The following is a 20,085-nucleotide window of genomic DNA, read 5'->3' as shown; positions in this document are numbered from 1 at the left end:
TCAGAGGTCTGTAGTCAATGTCAGGTTGTACAATCTGTGCATATGAAAACTGGATGTATGACTGTCCTAACCGAACGCTGTCCCATGGAGGACAAGGAATGGACTGACTGATAGACAAAACTAGTGACTAGTGACTGGCTAGCACAGTCACCCTGGAATGAGCACCCATAAAGAGCTAGTGCCTATTCTATGGTTATATAGTTAGTTGTACACTCCCACCCTCATTGAGCCAAGGAAAAGATGTATATAGTATGGCTCAGGGTTGATTATTACAGAAAAATGGGTCTAAGTTAAAAAAGACCCCTGTCCTGTGTTCATCTGTAGGAGTACATAAGGTGAAGTGAGCCTGGAACTGTCTCCCTAATCTGTTGGTAAGGAAGGAGTAAAAAGAGCTCAATTGTAAGGTTATAGCTAAAAGTAGCGTCTACCTAAAAGGAAAATAACCTAAAAATGAGCTATGCATGAAAAGGGGGTCACAGCAGGATCACAGAACTTAGCAGTGTGCATCATAACCTAACTACTCACCTCTCCGTCGGTACCCCTAGGCAGACACCAAAGCCGAAGGGGAGGCAACGAGGAGAGGTGAGGTTCATATATTTATACCCCGTATGATTGGGTAATCGGCAGCAGCTGTGTTCCTATCGCCGCTGCCGGTGTTGCGAGGACATTCCCTATGCGCATGCGCGGCAAGGTGGCACTGCACAACGCTGTGTGCACAATACCGGGCATGCGCGATGCGGTATCTCTAACTACTGCAAGCGAGCGCTGGTAAAGGAGCAGCGCATGCGCAGAGGAAACACGGGCTGATATAGAGAACGCCTCGGAATCCTCGCTAGTGCGCGCATGCTAAGTTATGCATAACCAGTTCAAGTTGTCATGAGTAACAAGTTAACAAGCGGAGGGCGTAGCGATACTTCACTACAGTAAACCAACCACTCGCACCTGAAAAACGAGGGGTTCTCAGACGGCGGCCACATGGATGACACAGTAAATTCCAGCTCACAAAACGAGCGTGGCCGTGTATGTTATGGTCCCTTAAACGAAACAAAATATCCTAAGGGGACAGTGAACCTCAGAATACTGCGCCTGTATTGGCAATGGTATAGATGGCTACAGACCATAGTTAATCAATACACTATGTAGATATAGAGACACTGGATGTAGAGTGTATGAAATACCAGGATCAACAACCAAATATAGCGGAAGGGATCCTAGGCGCAGTAGATGTGATCACAATGAGGCACGAGGGTTCTGACATATAACAATGATCTTTGGCTATGCCCTAGGGTGAATTTACCAGGGACATAAAAGATGGCGCGAACAGAGTCTAACCTAATGCTGTTGTCATATTGGAGGTGGGGTTATCAAATTACCAACTTGCGCTGCACTATATCTAGTTAATGCAGTGGGTCTGCATACTGTGCAGTATAAGTGAAGCCACCTAATAGTGTTTGACATACTGGAAGTGGGATTGACCAATTCCCAACGTAAGCTACACTATATCTAGTTATTGCAGTGAGTCTGCATCATGTAAAGTATAAGTGAAGCCAACTGCTAGTGTATTGAGTTATTAATAGAAGATGGCGTCCCCGAAGGCTCACAGCTGGTTAGATAGACACCCAGGGTATATTATCATTCAGACCTGAGATGTCAGTTTTCAATTTAAAAATCCAGCGTTGTTCCTTGATGAAAAGAAACCTTGAGATGTCTGTAATATGCGGTGGGATGAATGGTTGTTCCAAAACAACCCACCTCAGGTCTTCAGCTTTATGCTTTTTAATCAAGAAGTGGTTTGTTAGACAGGTGGACTGTTTGTTACACCGTATTGTGCTCTTATGCTCGCTGATACGGGACTTCACTTTCCTGGTGGTATGTCCAATATAAGCCAGACCACACGGGCATGTGATCTTGTAGATCACTCTCTCCGAGTTACAGATGGTATGATTCAACAACTTCCATGGTCTAGCAGTTCCAATGTCAACGGAGAGTGTCTTGCTGGTCTGGGGGCACGACGCACAGTTACCACAGGGGTGGTGCCCTTGAACCGGAGTGGTATTCCAAATGGTGTCAAGGGTGGTGGTAATGTCCTTCCTTTGTGTCTGTGGTCTTGTGTGGACCAGTGTATCCCTGATGCTAGATCCTCGTTTGAAGGCAAACAGGGGCCTGGGTATTGCACCAGCAACCGTGTTCAAGATTTTCCAATGTTTCAAGACTATCCTCTTGACCCTGTTGGATCTGGTGCTGAAGGTATGTACCATCGTGATCCTTTCGGATGGTGTTTTCTTGTGTCGATGTTCGATCAAAGCCTCACGATTGTTGTTGAAGGCTCTCTTGTTAGCCCGGCGTATCAATTGATTAGGGTAATGCCGCTCCTTCAGGTTGCATGCTAATTCCCTCGCATGTTGTTCATATAGCTGGTTAGAAGAACAGTTTCTCCGAACCCTGAGAAATTGACCCACTGGCAAATTGTCACGTAATGACTGTGGGTGGAAACTCTGGTATGACAAAAGGGAATTGCGTGCCATGGGTTTCTTGTATAATCGGCTCTGAAGCCCTCCCTCTTCAGGAAAAATTAGGAGATCCAGAAATGGTAGCTGCTCTTTACTATACTCCACAGTGAAACGGAGATATTGATTCCTTGAGTTAAGCCACGTGTGGAAGTTGGTTATCTCATCACAGTTGCCCCTCCATATGACGATGATATCATCTATGTACCGGCGCCAAAGCAACACCTTACAAAAGTAAGGGTTGCTGGTGTTCAGGACATGATCTTGCTCGAACTGATGCATATAGAGGTTCGCCAGACTGGGGGCGAAGACACTCCCCATTGATGTCCCCGAGACTTGGAGATAAAGGTCATCCTGGTACTGGAAGTAATTCTCCATCATAGCCAGTCTGGCACACTCCATGATGAAAGGTATCGGAGTGATGGTCTCTGGTGGTTTAGATTCCAGTAGATGTCTAATGCAATCAAGGGTCTCTTGCTGTGGGATGCATGTATACAGAGACTCAACGTCGAAACTCACCAAAAGGTCGGTCTCGACGTTGAACTCAGACTCTGCAAGAAGACGAAGGACATCACCAGTGTCCTGCAGATACGTAGGAGTCTCTTTAACCAGAGGTTTTAAAAAGACATCCACAAATGTTGAGAGCGGCTCAAGTAGAGAACCAATACCCGAGATTATGGGGCGGCCCGGAGGTGGTCTCTTCTCCTTGTGTATCTTAGGGAGGCAGTAGAAGCAAGGGACCACCGGATGGGCCGTGGTCAAATACCTTGCTTCTTGAGATGTAATCCATCCCTCACAGGATGCTTCTTCAACGAGACTCTGAATGTCGTTGGAAAGCCTCGTGGTCGGGTCTTCAGTGAGTCGACGATAGGCCTTCACATTGCTCAGTTGTTGAAGGCACTCTCTGTGGTATGTGTCTGTATCCTGTATGACAACGGCCCGCCTTTGTCAGCGGGCTTAATGGTGATACTGGTGTCCTTGGACAGGGTAGTGAGTGCCAATTTCTCTGCTCTAGTCATGTTAGAAAAAGACTTATTATTTTCGCGGTCTGCATTCATGATGTCATGAGTAACAGCCTGCTCGAAGGCAATGACCCTTGCTGGCACCTGATGACTGAGAGGTGTGAATGTGGATTTAGGTTTGAGGCCAGTATTGTGATCTATCGGGTCCACCGAATCGTTATTTTCATTTGTTAGTTTGAAGAAAAAATGTAAGCGGACCTTCCTATAGAAGGACTCCAACTCACACCTCAAATTGAAAGGGTCTCCTTCATTTGTAGGGACAAATCCAAGTCCTTTATTCAGAACTGAGGTCTCCATAGGCGTAAGTGTGCGACTGCTGAGGTTCACTACCAAGTCGCTATCTACTTCTAAGATTGGTCCCCTCTGTTGTTTGCGGGGTCTGGTGCCCAGTTCACTGACTGTTGACCTCTCTTTCTCCCCCGACTCCTGCCTCGGCCCTGCCATAAAAAAGACTGGTCGTAGTAGAAGTTAGGGTTTGGTGGGTAATTAGGCATTTGATGACCCATGGGGGGTCCCATCGGGGGTTGGTGAGAGCCCCAAGGTGCAGGGGGCCACCAGGGTCCTGGACTCGGATAGTATTGAGCCGTGCGGCCCCTGTTAGATCTTCTCTGTGGACCCCTCCCTCGCCCTCTGTTAGATGGGCCTCTATTTGACTCACCTTGGTCACTAGACCCTGATTCGGAGCCTGAGGAAGAATAGTTGGATCCATATCTCTTACCCCTAGAATTGTACACAGGGGCTACATAGGAATCACTCATGTAGGGGTATGTAGTTTCCATTGAGAAGCGTGCTAGGTCTTTCTTAAACTTCTCAACTTTAGTAGTGAGGATGTTATCATAATACTCCTTGTTAGTTTTGTTGGTTTCATCCAAGGTCTTTTTGAATGGTACTGACCTAATAGCTGCATTGATTTGGCCTTCAAGGACCTGGATTTCAACCAAAAGAGCATCGGCTGTCTTTTTAGCAGTCTTAATAATCAGGATGAGCCAGTCGCGTGTGCAGCGCCACGCTATGAGTGCCCAATCCCTTAGGAAACCCTTGTCTGTTAGAAAGAGACGTGGTGTATTGGTCACTATTAAGCCAGAAGGTGCACACTTGCCATGCAAATATTCATTCATGATTATGCCATGTATTGTAGTATGGGAATGGTTTTTCTTCATGTTTAATAAAGTTACCCAATCATCCTCTGTTGTAGTGATGGTAGTGGTGGATGTTGAGGCCAAACTGTCTAGAATACTAGGGTTGTCAGTCAGGAGTGTATTAAGATCTTCGTCGTCAAAAGCCAACCCTCCAAAGTCAGCCATGGTATGCGATCGGGGTGGGACAGAACAATCAAACAGTGAGCGAAAGTAGACCACACAGTTTCGTGTCGTCAAAGAAGTATAAAAGACCCGCAGTGGAAGCTGCTCAGAACTAGAAAACAAAGGTTGAGGAGGGTCAAGGGGACTATATTTATAGACCTACCAAACTCTATACCCCTAATCAAACTACAACAAACATAAAGAGTCGGAAGGTCTGTTAAATGACGTGGCTGAGTCTATGAGGTCCTAATGAAGTGACCCTTTTGGATTGCACTGAACCAGGCCAAATGGTCACAAGACACAGATATGTGTTAGATATCCTATCAGCCCACCCATCTGGCGGAGCCTCGTCATGTAGGACGTCTAACCAGGGTGGTGAGTCCAAGCCCAGTGAATTGGCCAGACATCACACACTACTGGTTCATCTTGTAAAAGTGTCCGTGCCACTGAGTGGTGCTGAAAAAGTGCAGTGCAAAACAGGGAATAAAGAATAAGTGATCTAAAATGACGGTCGAGGCAAAGAAAATTGTTTTTAATGAAGATATTCACCAAGACGTCAGATTAAAAAGAAGTGTATAACAGTGTGAAAAAATCACTGTGATGCTTTGCTGTGTTATGAATTAGGCCAACATGTTTCTGCCGAAGGTGAAACTGCACCGGCATTCTTCAGGGCCAACTACAAAAAGATGTTGATACTGCAAAGGTACACTCAGACAATTTATGCAAAGTGAAACAAAAAAAGGACAGACCAAATTGTTTGTTAATTAAAGACCTGTCCAAACTATTGGTGTGGTCATATAGACCACCCTACCATATCCTCCAGATCAGAAGTTGATAGAGGAAGTACTCCTAAAAAATGGAAACAAAAAAGAGACAAAAATGTTGTACATTCTACAATCATAATAGACTATTCACGAAATCAGAACCAACATATAAACTCAGCTAGGCAAGTCCCTAATAGGACAGCCGCATGTTATAAAGGTTACATATTGAAGTAAACCATCAGTCATTGCTGAACATTAATTTCAAACAGGTATGAAAGGACTTACCCAGCAATATGTGGGAGTCAAGCCTCACCTCACCCGGCAACGGCTCGGAGATTGAGGCCCCGCTCTGTGCACAGAACATAAAAATATACCATGTCATCCTGAGTTGACTCAGAGGTCTGTAGTCAATGTCAGGTTGTACAATCTGTGCATATGAAAACTGGATGTATGACTGTCCTAGCCGAACGCTGTCCCATGGAGGACAAGGAATGGACTGACTGATAGACAAAACTAGTGACTAGTGACTAGTGACGAGAAAGAGCAGCTACCATTTCTGGATCTCCTAATTTTTCCTGAAGAGGGAGGGCTTCAGAGCCGATTATACAAGAAACCCATGGCACGCAATTCCCTTTTGTCATACCAGAGTTTCCACCCACAGTCATTACGTGACAATTTGCCAGTGGGTCAATTTCTCAGGGTTCGGAGAAACTGTTCTTCTAACCAGCTATATGAACAACATGCGAGGGAATTAGCATGCAACCTGAAGGAGCGGCATTACCCTAATCAATTGATACGCCGGGCTAACAAGAGAGCCTTCAACAACAATCGTGAGGCTTTGATCGAACATCGACACAAGAAAACACCATCCGAAAGGATCACGATGGTACATACCTTCAGCACCAGATCCAACAGGGTCAAGAGGATAGTCTTGAAACATTGGAAAATCTTGAACACGGTTGCTGGTGCAATACCCAGGCCCCTGTTTGCCTTCAAACGAGGATCTAGCATCAGGGATACACTGGTCCACACAAGACCACGGACACAAAGGAAGGACATTACCACCACCCTTGACACCATTTGGAATACCACTCCGGTTCAAGGGCACCACCCCTGTGGTAACTGTGCGTCGTGCCCCCAGACCAGCAAGACACTCTCCGTTGACATTGGAACTGCTAGACCATAGAAGTTGTTGAATCATACCAACTGTAACTCGGAGAGAGTGATCTACAAGATCACATGCCCGTGTGGTCTGGCTTATATTGGACATACCACCAGGAAAGTGAAGTCCCGTATCAGCGAGCATAAGAGCACAATACGGTGTAACAAACAGTCCACCTGTCTAACAAACCACTTCTTGATTAAAAAGCATAAAGCTGAAGACCTGAGGTGGGTTGTTTTGGAACAACCATTCATCCCACCGCATATTACAGACATCTCAAGGTTTCTTTTCATCAAGGAACAACGCTGGATTTTTAAATTGAAAACTGACATCTCAGGTCTGAATGATAATATACCCTGGGTGTCTATCTAACCAGCTGTGAGCCTTCGGGGACGCCATCTTCTATTAATAACTCAATACACTAGCAGTTGGCTTCACTTATACTTTACATGATGCAGACTCACTGCAATAACTAGATATAGTGTAGCTTACGTTGGGAATTGGTCAATCCCACTTCCAGTATGTCAAACACTATTAGTTGGCTTCACTTATACTGCACAGTATGCAGACCCACTGCATTAACTAGATATAGTGCAGCGCAAGTTGGTAATTTGATAACCCCACCTCCAATATGACAACAGCATTAGGTTAGACTCTGTTCGCGCCATCTTTTATGTCCCTGGTAAATTCACCCTAGGGCATAGCCAAAGATCATTGTTATATGTCAGAACCCTAGTGCCTCATTGTGATCACATCTACTGCGCCTAGGATCCCTTCCGCTATATTTGGTTGTTGATCCTGGTATTTCATACACTCTACATCCAGTGTCTCTATATCTACATAGTGTATTGATTAACTATGGTCTGTAGCCATCTATACTATTGCCAATACAGGCGCAGTATTCTGAGGTTCACTGTCCCCTTAGGATATTTTGTTTCGTTTAAGGGACCATAACATACACGGCCACGCTCGTTTTGTGAGCTGGAATTTACCGTGTCATCCATGTGGCCGCCGTCTGAGAACCCCTCGTTTTTCAGGTGCGAGTGGTTGGTTTACTGTAGTGAAGTATCGCTACGCCCTCCGCTTGTTAACTTGTTACTCATGACAACTTGAACTGGTTATGCATATCTTAGCATGCGCGCACTAGCGAGGATTCCGAGGCGTTCTCTATATCAGCCCGTGTTTCCTCTGCGCATGCGCTGCTCCTTTACCAGCGCTCGCTTGCAGTAGTTAGAGATACCGCATCGCGCATGCCCGGTATTGTGCACACAGCGTTGTGCAGTGCCACCTTGCCGCGCATGCGCATAGGGAATGTCCTCGCAACACCGGCAGCGGCGATAGGAACACAGCTGCTGCCGATTACCCAATCATACGGGGTATAAATATATGAACCTCACCTCTCCTCGTTGCCTCCCCTTCGGCTTTGGTGTCTGCCTAGGGGTACCGACGGAGAGGTGAGTAGTTAGGTTATGATGCACACTGCTAAGTTCTGTGATCCTGCTGTGACCCCCTTTTCGTGCATAGCTCATTTTTAGGTTATTTTCCTTTTAGGTAGACGCTACTTTTAGCTATAACCTTACAATTGAGCTCTTTTTACTCCTTCCTTACCAACAGATTAGGGAGACAGTTCCAGGCTCACTTCACCTTATGTACTCCTACAGATGAACACAGGACAGGGGTCTTCTTTAACTTAGACCCATTTTTCTGTAATAATCAACCCTGAGCCATACTATATACATCTTTTCCTTGGCTCAATGAGGGTGGGAGTGTACAACTAACTATGTAACCATAGAATAGGCACTAGCTCTTTATGGGTGCTCATTCCAGGGTGACTGTGCTAGCCAGTCACTAGTCACTAGTTTTGTCTATCAGTCAGTCCATTCCTTGTCCTCCATGGGACAGCGTTCGGTTAGGACAGTCATACATCCAGTTTTCATATGCACAGATTGTACAACCTGACATTGACTACAGACCTCTGAGTCAACTCAGGATGACATGGTATATTTTTATGTTCTGTGCACAGAGCGGGGCCTCAATCTCCGAGCCGTTGCCGGGTGAGGTGAGGCTTGACTCCCACATATTGCTGGGTAAGTCCTTTCATACCTGTTTGAAATTAATGTTCAGCAATGACTGATGGTTTACTTTAATATGAAACCTTTATAACATGCGGCTGTCCTATTAGGGACTTGCCTAGCTGAGTTTATATGTTGGTTCTGATTTCGTGAATAGTCTATTATGATTGTAGAATGTACAACATTTTTGTCTCTTTTTTGTTTCCATTTTTTAGGAGTACTTCCTTTATCAACTTCTGATCTGGAGGATATGGTAGGATGGTCTATATGACCACACCAATAGTTTGGACAGGTCTTTAATTAACAAACAATTTGGTCTGTCCTTTTTTTGTTTCACTTTGCATAAATTGTCTGAGTGTACCTTTGCAGTAGCAACATCTTTTTGTAGTTGGCCCTGAAGAATGCCGGTGCAGTTTCACCTTCGGCAGAAACATGTTGGCCTAATTCATAACACAGCAAAGCATCACAGTGATTTTTTCACACTGTTATACACTTCTTTTTAATCTGACGTCTTGGTGAATATCTTCATTAAAAACAATTTTCTTTGCCTCGACCGTCATTTTAGATCACTTATTCTTTATTCCCTGTTTTGCACTGCACTTTTTCAGCACCACTCAGTGGCACGGACACTTTTACAAGATGAACCAGTAGTGTGTGATGTCTGTCCAATTCACTGGGCTTGGACTCACCACCCTGGTTAGACGTCCTACATGACGAGGCTCCGCCAGATGGGTGGGCTGATAGGATATCTAACACATATCTGTGTCTTGTGACCATTTGGCCTGGTTCAGTGCAATCCAAAAGGGTCACTTCATTAGGACCTCATAGACTCAGCCACGTCATTTAACAGACCTTCCGACTCTTTGTTTGTTATAACTAAATTATCGCCACAGCTTTATAAACACTCCACACAAAAACCCATTGGCCCCAACGTCTTACCACTGGAACAACCATCTACCAGTGGTGTATCTTTAAAATCTGGAACCACGCAAGGGAAAAAAGCAGTGGCTAAATCCTCAAAAGAAACTATTATTAATGAAAACCCTAAGCCACCCAACAACACTCAGGCAAAAAATGGAGCTAAAGTAACTGAAAAGGGAAAAAACATAGTAGAGAAAAACCCTGTAGAAACAAATCCTTCTTTACCAAAAACTAATCCTAATCCTCCTACGAATAACATACCAAGTAGAGAGTTGGGCGAGCAGTCAACACAGCACCCATATAGATCAAGACGCAGGATAGTTGATTTACCTAAGGAACCAGCCCCATATACAATTGTTATGACAGGAGTCCCAGAGTTAGCAGAAGGGGTCAGAGAGAATTATCATGCTCTAAAAAATAAAAACATCTATTGGTTGAAGCAGAACAGACCCCTCCCCGCACATGTCAATGGAGAAATCCTGTCAGTAAGGCGCGACTTTGGGTGGGCTCAAGACCGAAAGACAAAAGGGGAGATGTGATAATTATTAATTTTAAGGATCATAGGGCGGTAAGAACTATAGGAGACTGGTATGAGGCCATAGGAGGAGATAATATTTCCACACACTATGTTAGCTACTTCTATCCACGAGAATTGATGAATAACCCTAAACACCACCAAACTAGAAGACAGCGTCCAGAGTGGAGAGAAATAGGCTACCAACCTAGTCAGAACCACTTTTTCAACCAACCTCTGCAATCACTCTATCCTCAGAGATACTGGAGTAATATGAACAACAACTATCAACCATCATTTCCAGACTTTAATATACCAACATTTAATCCCTTCTCAACGCTGTGTGGTTTAGAAGGAATAGATTGACCCGATAGTAATCTTCCCTCGACTCAGGATCATACCATGACAAAAGAAGCTACCATTTTGGGTGACACCATCCTAGACACCTTAGCTGAAAATTTTAATACCGAAGGACAAAGTCAGTCGGTTCAATCTAACCGACCATGTGTGAGGGAGGGGGAAAATTCTACCAGGGGGAATAAAACCAGTACTACACCCATTATAATGCATGAGGTACATAACTCGGTCTTGGAGACATTTGTGCCAAACAAGGAAAATAGGACAAATGAAACACAGGTCCCTGGTAGGAGAGTAGAAAAAATCCAAATAATGTTTTGGAATGTTGCGGGTCTCAGAGAAAAAGTTTTGGATGGAAGTGTTTCATAATTTGCTAAAGAATGGCAAGTCTTAGCCCTCCAGGAGACCTGGCTCACGAAAGAAATGCACCTGACAGGGTATAAAACTTTTTTTTTCAGCAGGAATCGCAGGGACCCATGGGAGAGCTAAAGGCGGGTTGATAACCTACATATCAAACACCATACGAGGTCTGGTAGTTACTGCATTTAGCCTAGAACCTTATTACCAGATTTTAAGATTGGTATTTAAGACAAAGGGGACTATTCTTCTCATTAACATATACGATATTTTAGTGGAAAACGAGAGAATAAAAATACTGGGGCTCTTCGTAAGAAACTGATTAGTGGTATGAAACAAACACAAGGGTCAGAACCCCGAGTATCATTTGGGGAGGTGACTTTAACCATCACCCTTGTGAAAGGCTTAATAGTAATATCTGTGGTATGGGGTATGAAATAGAAGAGCAAATAACCCATTTTAGTCACTCAGTGGTGGGAGATTTCTTAAACGAAACCATGTCCAGTTTGGACCTAGTAATATTAAATCAAATAAACCCTTTATCTGGGAAATTGGACCCTACCTACCTCGGAAGGGGAAGTGAAACAACAATCGATTACATCCTCACCACAGCGACCCTTGTAAATAGGACCATGAATTTCAGAGTTAAAATCAACACATTAAGGGCCAGATGTAGGTGGCCATTTACCGGCCGGTAACGGCCGATTTCGGCCGTTACCGACCGGTAAAAGCAAATTGAGATGTAGGGCCCTGTATTTTACAGAATCGGTAAATTTACCGATCGGTAAATTTACCGATTCTGTAAAATACCGAATCGGTATTGCATCAGATTCGGTAAAATTGATATGTAGGTGGGACTCTTCTGAGTCCCACACGCATTACAGAATCGGTATTTTACCATCAAATTCTATTTGATGGTAAAATACCGATTCCGGTGTGCATGCACATGTGTGCATGCACACCTGTGCCATATGACAGGCAGACCTGCCCTTAGGGCAGGTATGCCTGCCACATGGCACCCGAACCTTTTTTGGGGGTGCTAGAGGGTGTCAAAGTGACACCCCCTGCACCCTTGTCAAAATCGGTATTTACCGATTCGGTAAATACCGACCGGTAATGCCCCATTCATTCCTATGGGCTTCAAAGCCCATAGGAATGAATGGAGCATTACCGGTCGGTATTTACCGAATCGGTAAATACCGATTTTTACCGATTCGGTAAAAGGGAACATCTGGATTCCCTACATACCCACCCCTCACATTTACCGATTGTTAATTACCGAATCGGTAAAATTCGGTAATTTTCGGCAATTAACAATCGGTAAATGTTACTTACCTACATCTGGCCCTAGGTGATCATTCAGCTCTAGTCTTCGAACTAACTTTAGATCAAGGCCAGCTATCAGCCCAAACCTTAATGTCCACCCTCGCCCAGAATAATACACAACTCACAAAAACAAACGGTTATGCCCTTGGGTGGGGAAAGATTGACCCAAATGAGCTGACAAACAAGGTTGTAACTGCAGTACAATCAGCAATAATGAAGTGTTTAGACACTGAGGCAAGTGACGAGGAAGTTCTATCCCATTTTAAAGTGATCCTAGGAAAAGTAAACGAATGCCTTACTGTGAAGCAGAAAGGGACTATGGAAGGGAAAAAAGGATGGTTTAACCACGACTGCACAGCTGCTCATAAAAAGCTAAAGAGGGCGTTAACAAAAACAATAAGAGATCAAGAGGAGGTCAGGAACCTTAGAAAAGTGTATAGGCTGGCATGCAAAGTGAGAAAAGAGGAGCTAAAAAAAGCACTATGGGACCAGCTACATGAAAGCTCACAAAACAAAAACAGCGAACTATTTTGGAAAGTGGTAAAAGCACCTTTCCTGACGGATAGAAAAGATCAGCCAAGCATAGAAGTAGCTATTGAGGGACAAACATGGGTAAACCATTTTGCAAAGATCTTTGGCAAATCCCCAGTAGTAGCCCCTACAGAAAGAAACAATAGCTCAAACCAGGATAATACATTCCCAGTTCCACTGGTAGTCCAATTACACGAGGTAATAACTGCAGTGAATGCTATTAAGAGTGGAAAAGCCCCTAGTCCGGATGGGGTACCAGTTGACTTTTTCAAATTTAAATTAGATCTTTGGGCCCCCATCATAAAAAGGGTGTTTGATGCAACAATGAAGTGTGGACTATTCACATCCTGGAACCAATCAATTCTGGTACCCATTTTTAAGAAAGGAAACAGAGAGGAGGTGACCTGCTATCGATCGATTTCCCTCCTGGATTCACTGGGGAAAGTACTAGGCAGAGTGGTTCTCCAGCGCTTACAGGAGTGGGCGGAGGATACCGGGACCCTCTCGGATATCCAGTATGGCTTCCGAGAGGGTCTCGGAACAACGGAACAAGCCCTGAACTTGGCCCTGCTGATGGGAAAATACATGTCGGCAAAGCGCGAGAAGTTATACATGGTATATGTCGACCTTTCCGCAGCTTTCGACTGCGTCTCCCACGTAAAATTATGGTCGATCCTGATCAACATGGGAATAGATAAGGTTCTTGTGACCTTTCTCAGAGAACTCTACTCCAACGCCTCTTCCAGAGTGCGTTTTGGAGTACGGGGCGAACTGTCAGAATCTTTTTCCGTAGAGCGCGGATGTGTCCTTGCCCCCTTCATCTTCTCCCTCTATACCAACGGCCTTGAGGTAGAGATGCTGAGGGGGGGTTTGGACTTGCCCCGTGCGAAAGATCGACAGGTGCCCGCGCTCTTGTACGCGGACGACGCAGTGATCCTAGCACGCACCCCACGTGAGCTACAAAAATCTCTGAACAGCTACGCAAAATTCATGAGTGACCTAGATCTTCATATAAACATAAAGAAAACATATGTTATGGTAGCAGGCCAAGTCAGGAAACATGGAAAAAGCATTTTCCTCAATAATGAAAAATTAGAATCAACCCCCCAATACCCCTATTTAGGGATTACGATAGATGAGAAGCTCAACTGGAGAGCAGCTATAGAAGCGCGTAAACATCAACTTCTGCGCTCTATTGCTGCTCTTATGAAATTCGCCCAGAAATTAGAGAAAAAACCCCGGTTGAATTACTTCAGATCTACAGAGCCAAGTGCCATTCCATCTCACTTTATGGGGCGGGCCTGTGGGGACATAAAAACACGAAAGCCCTCCAGGTTGCGGAGAATACCTTCACGAGATTCTTATTGGCAGTCCCAAAAAAAGTTTCCACCTTTGCCTGTCATGCAGAATTGGGATTGCCACATATTGAGGACCTGGCCAAAATTGAACTTGTACTTCTCTGGCGTCGAATATGGGTGTCAACAAAAAACACTCTTACCAAAGACATTGTTGCGGACTGTACGACTTTAGATCGCGTTGAAAAAATAGACTGGTTAAAGTACGTAAAAAATCTTCTCACTGACTTAGGAATGGCTGAGTACTATCACAACCCAGAAACGATTGCTGAAACCCCCAAAAAAGAGCTAAAGGCAAAGGCGCTGAGCCACTTTGAAGAGTTACGCATTACTATGGAGATTAAAAAACCATCTGTACAACACTCTCTGGCGGTCATTACTACTTTGGAAATGGAACCATACTTAACTTATGTTGATTCGCAGTTTGAACGATTTTTATTAGCGAGATTCAGGCTGAACATCTTCCACAGGGTTGTAGCTTTTCCTAATAGAAACAGCTGGGAAGAAAGTCTAATGGCCTGCCCATGCGATGAACTATCCGAACAGTCAACAATACACACTGTACTGTTCTGCAAATATTACTCTGCACACTGCAAGCTTTGGCTAACCCCCCTGTTGAGAACTCTAGGCCTTAGAATGTGTCGTCCTGCCATGTTGTGGCTGCAATTTTTAAGTTCTGAATATGTATGCAAAGTTGTAAGCACCTTCTTAAAATGTATTTTTAAACATAGGCAAAATCTCCAAAATAATAATTCTTAATGATTTTTTTTCTTATCAAGTAACAGTGACATAAATCTGAAAGGAATTGTATACGCACTAGTAATGCCAAAACGCATGTAAATGAAATGTATAAATGCTTTTATGGTTTTTCATGTAAAATTGATACCGAATAAAGATTTTACTACTACTACTAGATGACTTTCTTGACGCAATCGGTGAGCGAAGAGATGGAAAATGTCGGATGCTACTCCTCCAACTGGTGGGTCATGAGGGCCGACGCTTAATCAGAACATTCTCTGAAAAGGATACAGAGACCTACGAAAGACTCCAAGAAAAGCTACGCGCCCATTTCAACGCACAGGCAGACGTGGATCATGATCACATTGCCTTCAACACAGCACGGCAGGAACCAGGAGAACCACTGACAAACTTCATCACCCGGTTGCAAAATCTGGTACAATGCTGCCATTTCAACACATTTACAAATGAGGAAGCAGTTCGACTCTGGATAATCAAAGGCTGTTCAAGTTCTAACACGAAGCGCAAGATCCTTCAAGGGCATTGGTCGCTAAAGGATATCATCAGGAAGGCCGAAGTTGGAGAGCGGGTCAAAGCAAGGAAAATATTCAATAAACTGCACCGAGTGCAAGACGCAAAGACACTAATAAAGCTCAAGAAACAAACAAAACCAGAAACGGGGAGGATGAAGGCAGACCAGAGTCAAGACAACGGGAGAGACAAAGTGACATGAAATAGTCTGAGTCAACAACACAAAAGACTGAGATGATCCAGGATTGCGACAGCTTCACTGATACAACCTCAAGGAGTTATTCAACCTCAAGGAGTCATTCAACATATGGTGCAAACGATTCTGAAGCAGATGACGTGTCAAGTGGGATAGACCGCACCAATGGACCGGATGACAGCCTGCCCAACAAAGGTGCAAGAAGGGAAAATTATAGAAGACTGGACCAGTCACGTTAACACTGGAAATCGACACACTATCACACCCGTAACACAGATGTCAGTGCACAAAACAAGCGGGAAGAAGAAGCAAACCGCACAAGATGGACTGATCCACTCAGACACCGGAAAAGGGAAGACAAACGCATCCACGACATCCGAGACAACGAGGAAATCGAGAGGAGGCCATCACCACCATCATACGAGAGAGGCAGAGACGAAGTACCCGGGGATCAAACACAAGAAATAAGCATGTGGTTATCAAACAACCTCTCTTTCGAAATGACAACGAAGACATGTCGAGAAAGGTACCCGGAGAAATATCCCAAAGATAACTCTGACTCGAGGAGCAGCTCGTCACGGCCTACCCGTTTCAGAAATCTACCATTCAAGACACACTCAAAGGAACGTTCTCAAAAGAAATCAACAAAAGACTCCTCCGATTCAGAAAGCATGTCTGTCCGATCTCTCGGGTCGACTGAGACAATGGCCATGGCATCAACCACCCGAATACACCATAGAACCACAGGACATTCCTCCCGTCCAGAGCAACATATCTCACACCAATGTCTCTGAATACTCAATCACCCCACAAGACAACCTGTCATGTCAGTCGCAGGTATGTCAAGACATAAAGAATATACCGTCACCCCTGATGGGGTCAGCGAGGCTGACTCAAAGAACCTACCGAATGAAAACAGATATAAGGAACATTACACACCGGATAAGAAAGGACTATCCAGTCACTCCGCAAGGAAAACCTGACGTGCTGACAGAGACAGATCATCATCAGATGAGAGGGAAACATGCACATGCTCAGATAGTCAAAGGGTTCACCAGTCCCAAACGCGAGTGGGAGTGGGTGAGACAACCAGCGGCAGCAAATGAGTCCCCAAACCAAACTAGGATGATCTTTCCAAATGGTGCATCACCGTCTGGTATGCATGACGCTGAACAGGAGGACAGTGCTGCCCTCGACTGGACAAGACAAAAGGAAGTAAAATTGTATGCCGGTGCTCGGAAGAGAACCAGAACAACATCCTCTCATGAAAGAGATCAAGCGTCAATTGAACAAGAGCCACAAAGGAAGACAGAATGCCGCCATCACGCCGAGCCCTTCACGGTCACCTCACAAGGGGCAATCATGATCGCCTCGGAGACTGAAAAAGAGTGGATAGCCCAGAAGCCTATCAGAAACCGCCATGAATCTGGGAACAAGAAGATCACACGAGACATTTCGCAATTTCAAAGATGCACTCCTGTAGTCAAGGAGACTTTTGTCAAGGCAAGAGAAAGCCACACCATGGAACTGGATATGTGTCTTCATAGCTTAAACGGGCGGCCTGCAGACCCGTGTGGTTGATTGAGGAACTATAGATATGGTGGACGCTAAGTTTATTTTGTTAACAAAGGGGGAGATGTAATATCGTAGTGCAGTCTAGTGGTTAGGGTGGAGCTAAGGGGAGGAACAGGAACAGGAACAGGAGGAGAAAAGGGGACGAGCTTAGGGCAGTTAGAGCAGGGACGTGATAGAGGATAGAGATAGTGAATAAAGCTCCTTCACCATATCAACCATGTCCGAGTCTTGTGTACAAGAAGGACACGACAGCATTCATCTGTCACAGTCGAGTAGCTGACGGAGTGGAACGAATATCCAAAAAAGAATTGATGAAAGCGAGGGAAACCTGCCGGCCACATAGCTCCAGCTTGGCGTGACCTCCAGGGTACGAACGGGGGAGTCAGGCAGACTCAACCTCCATTAAACAAAAAAAAAAGACACGATTAACCCACATCCGATATCTTCAGATGGAGCACAAGAAAGAATGGAGAATTAACCTCTGGTTTCACAATGGGGCGGACCAAATCCGGGGATGCAGGATAGCTGAGCAAAAGTCACTCGAATCGTCATTCGCTATTTAGTATCAGGATTGCAAGATGAGAAATCAGGTAACGAGGCGTGGTCTGAACTTCACCAGGTCAGTAAGCCAAGCCTCGAGGATAGCGTGAGACCCTCTTTCATGACCTTTGCCAATCACACGCGAGGATAGTCACATCAGCTTTTGTGGTAAGACACAAAGAAGGCCTAATCCTTTCGGCGTTTTGCGACTCCTAGTAGTTTTGCATCTTGGGAGACATAGTGTGAAGCATGTTACACCACACAACCGAACATTCCGCTTGTGTGTAACATGGTCTTGTGCTATGGAAGGGCATACTCATCGATTGAAACTCCCAGCATTTCTGGACATTATTTCTATGTGGAGCACCAGTATATTTTATTTTAGTTTCTCCCAGATATTTTTCTTAAGAGATCCTCTAAGGATGCTTGCACTATTTAGGACACTACTAGATGTTCACCTGACTTGCGTAAATATCTTGAGGAAGTAAGTTGGGCAGATTTTAACCTCAGTATTTCCACTACTACGACATCTGTGGTGATAACTTTGAAGAACAAGAGAATTTAGATGTTTTTCTCCTTGGCTGCTATTGGTTTCTGGGGACGGTGAATTCTTGACATCTTTTACTTACACTGATTATTTTAGTTTGTTGTATTAATTTCTTGTGGTACTTTATTATTCTAACTTATTACTTCGACTTCTTGTATTCGTTAGTTATTTTAGGTTGTAATGGTGTTGGAGTAACTTTACAGAATGTTACATCTGCATACCATGGCTGCAGGAGGCATGCTTCCCCTCTGCAATTCCTCTCTGAAGCTGGAAATCCCATATTGCAGTGAATTTTCTACACAATCTGGAATTGAGGGCAGCAATATATATGAAAGCAAAGATGAAGTTATAGTGGGGAATGCTGAAGGGGACCCTAGAGACAAATCTTAGATGTCCTTGTTGATGTTAGAGAAGCATTTTGGACCTTGCATAAACGTAGTTATGGAAGCCCAAGGTAAAACAGAGAAGGTGGGCAATTATACAACTTCTCTCCAAAGCTTGGTGCACACTTGTGAATGTAGGGATTTAACAGAATCTTTGATTAGGGACCAACTGGTGCTTTTCACAAACAATCCAAGAGTTCAGAAGAAGATACTCTTAAAGAAGCCCACCCTGAAGGATGTAGTGGAAATTGTGGAGGGTATGGAGCATACTATGGGATGGGTCAAGGAAATGCGAGTCAAACGTCCTGATAGTTCCTTTATGCGTGAACTTTTAGGATGAGGATGAACATCATGTGTCAGTCCATAAGGTAGGAGCTGCAAGCTCCAAGTCTAGTTCTAGCAATACTAAGAGCGTGTGGTTTGGGAGCAGAGATTCCGAAGAGGCATCCAAGATGAGATGTTACAAAAGTGGTCACACCAATAATCTTTCCTCAAGCCTGTTTGTTTCCCGAAACTCACGTGTAGGGGCTGTGGGAAAAAGGGACACATGGTGAAAGTTTGCAAGAACATGAATGTAAAAGCTGTGGATGATCAACCAGGTGTGTATCAATATGTCATTCTTTGTGTGTCACAGCATCAATGTGGGGGTCAAACAAGTGATGAAATGGATGTTGGGCTTGTGCATATGCCCGAATGTCATATATCTTGGGATGATAAGGAGATCACTGTCCTAGCGGATTCTGGTTTCCCATTCACCCTCATAGGAGACAAGAATTGGGAACTTATTTTTGGTAAGGACAACATTGAACTACATACACAAGATATCTCACCTGGGGGTATGGTGGATGAAGATTGATCTCTTGGGGTACACCATTAGGAGTATAAACTTTAAAGGGTGTGAAATGGTTGACAACACTAAAGCAACTGGAGTATAAGGCATAGAATGACTGCACTTTATCTAATGTATTGGGGTCTAGTTGTTTTCAAAGAATTCTGGGTGCCAAGAACCTGAAGTCACATACCCCTAGATTCCCAAGGGCAATGCCCAAAACGCTTAACAATAAAAACACAGTGGTTCATCACTCCCATACAATACACAGTAACAATGATATCACAAAATAATGATTTTAAAAGATCAGTTCAGTAGGACTTAAAGTTTTCTTTTTCTTTTATTCAAAATCTTCATACAAAGCGTAGCTAACGCGTTTCGTCCAGAGGACTTCTTCAGGGCGAAAGAAATATGGAGATAATGTTGGAAGTATTTCAAGGATATAATTTTCGGAGCCTCCTAGAGTGCTTGGCAATAATGGCCTTATTTTAAATAACACAGGTCAATCTTTTGGTTGGAGTGTTCATCCTTATAGGCAGTCAGGAAGAATGGTTTAG

This window comes from Lissotriton vulgaris, chromosome 6 (assembly GCF_964263255.1).
Source record: "Lissotriton vulgaris chromosome 6, aLisVul1.2, whole genome shotgun sequence".
Classification (NCBI taxonomy): Eukaryota; Metazoa; Chordata; class Amphibia; order Caudata; family Salamandridae; genus Lissotriton; species Lissotriton vulgaris.
Note: the sequence above shows the minus strand (reverse complement) of the source record.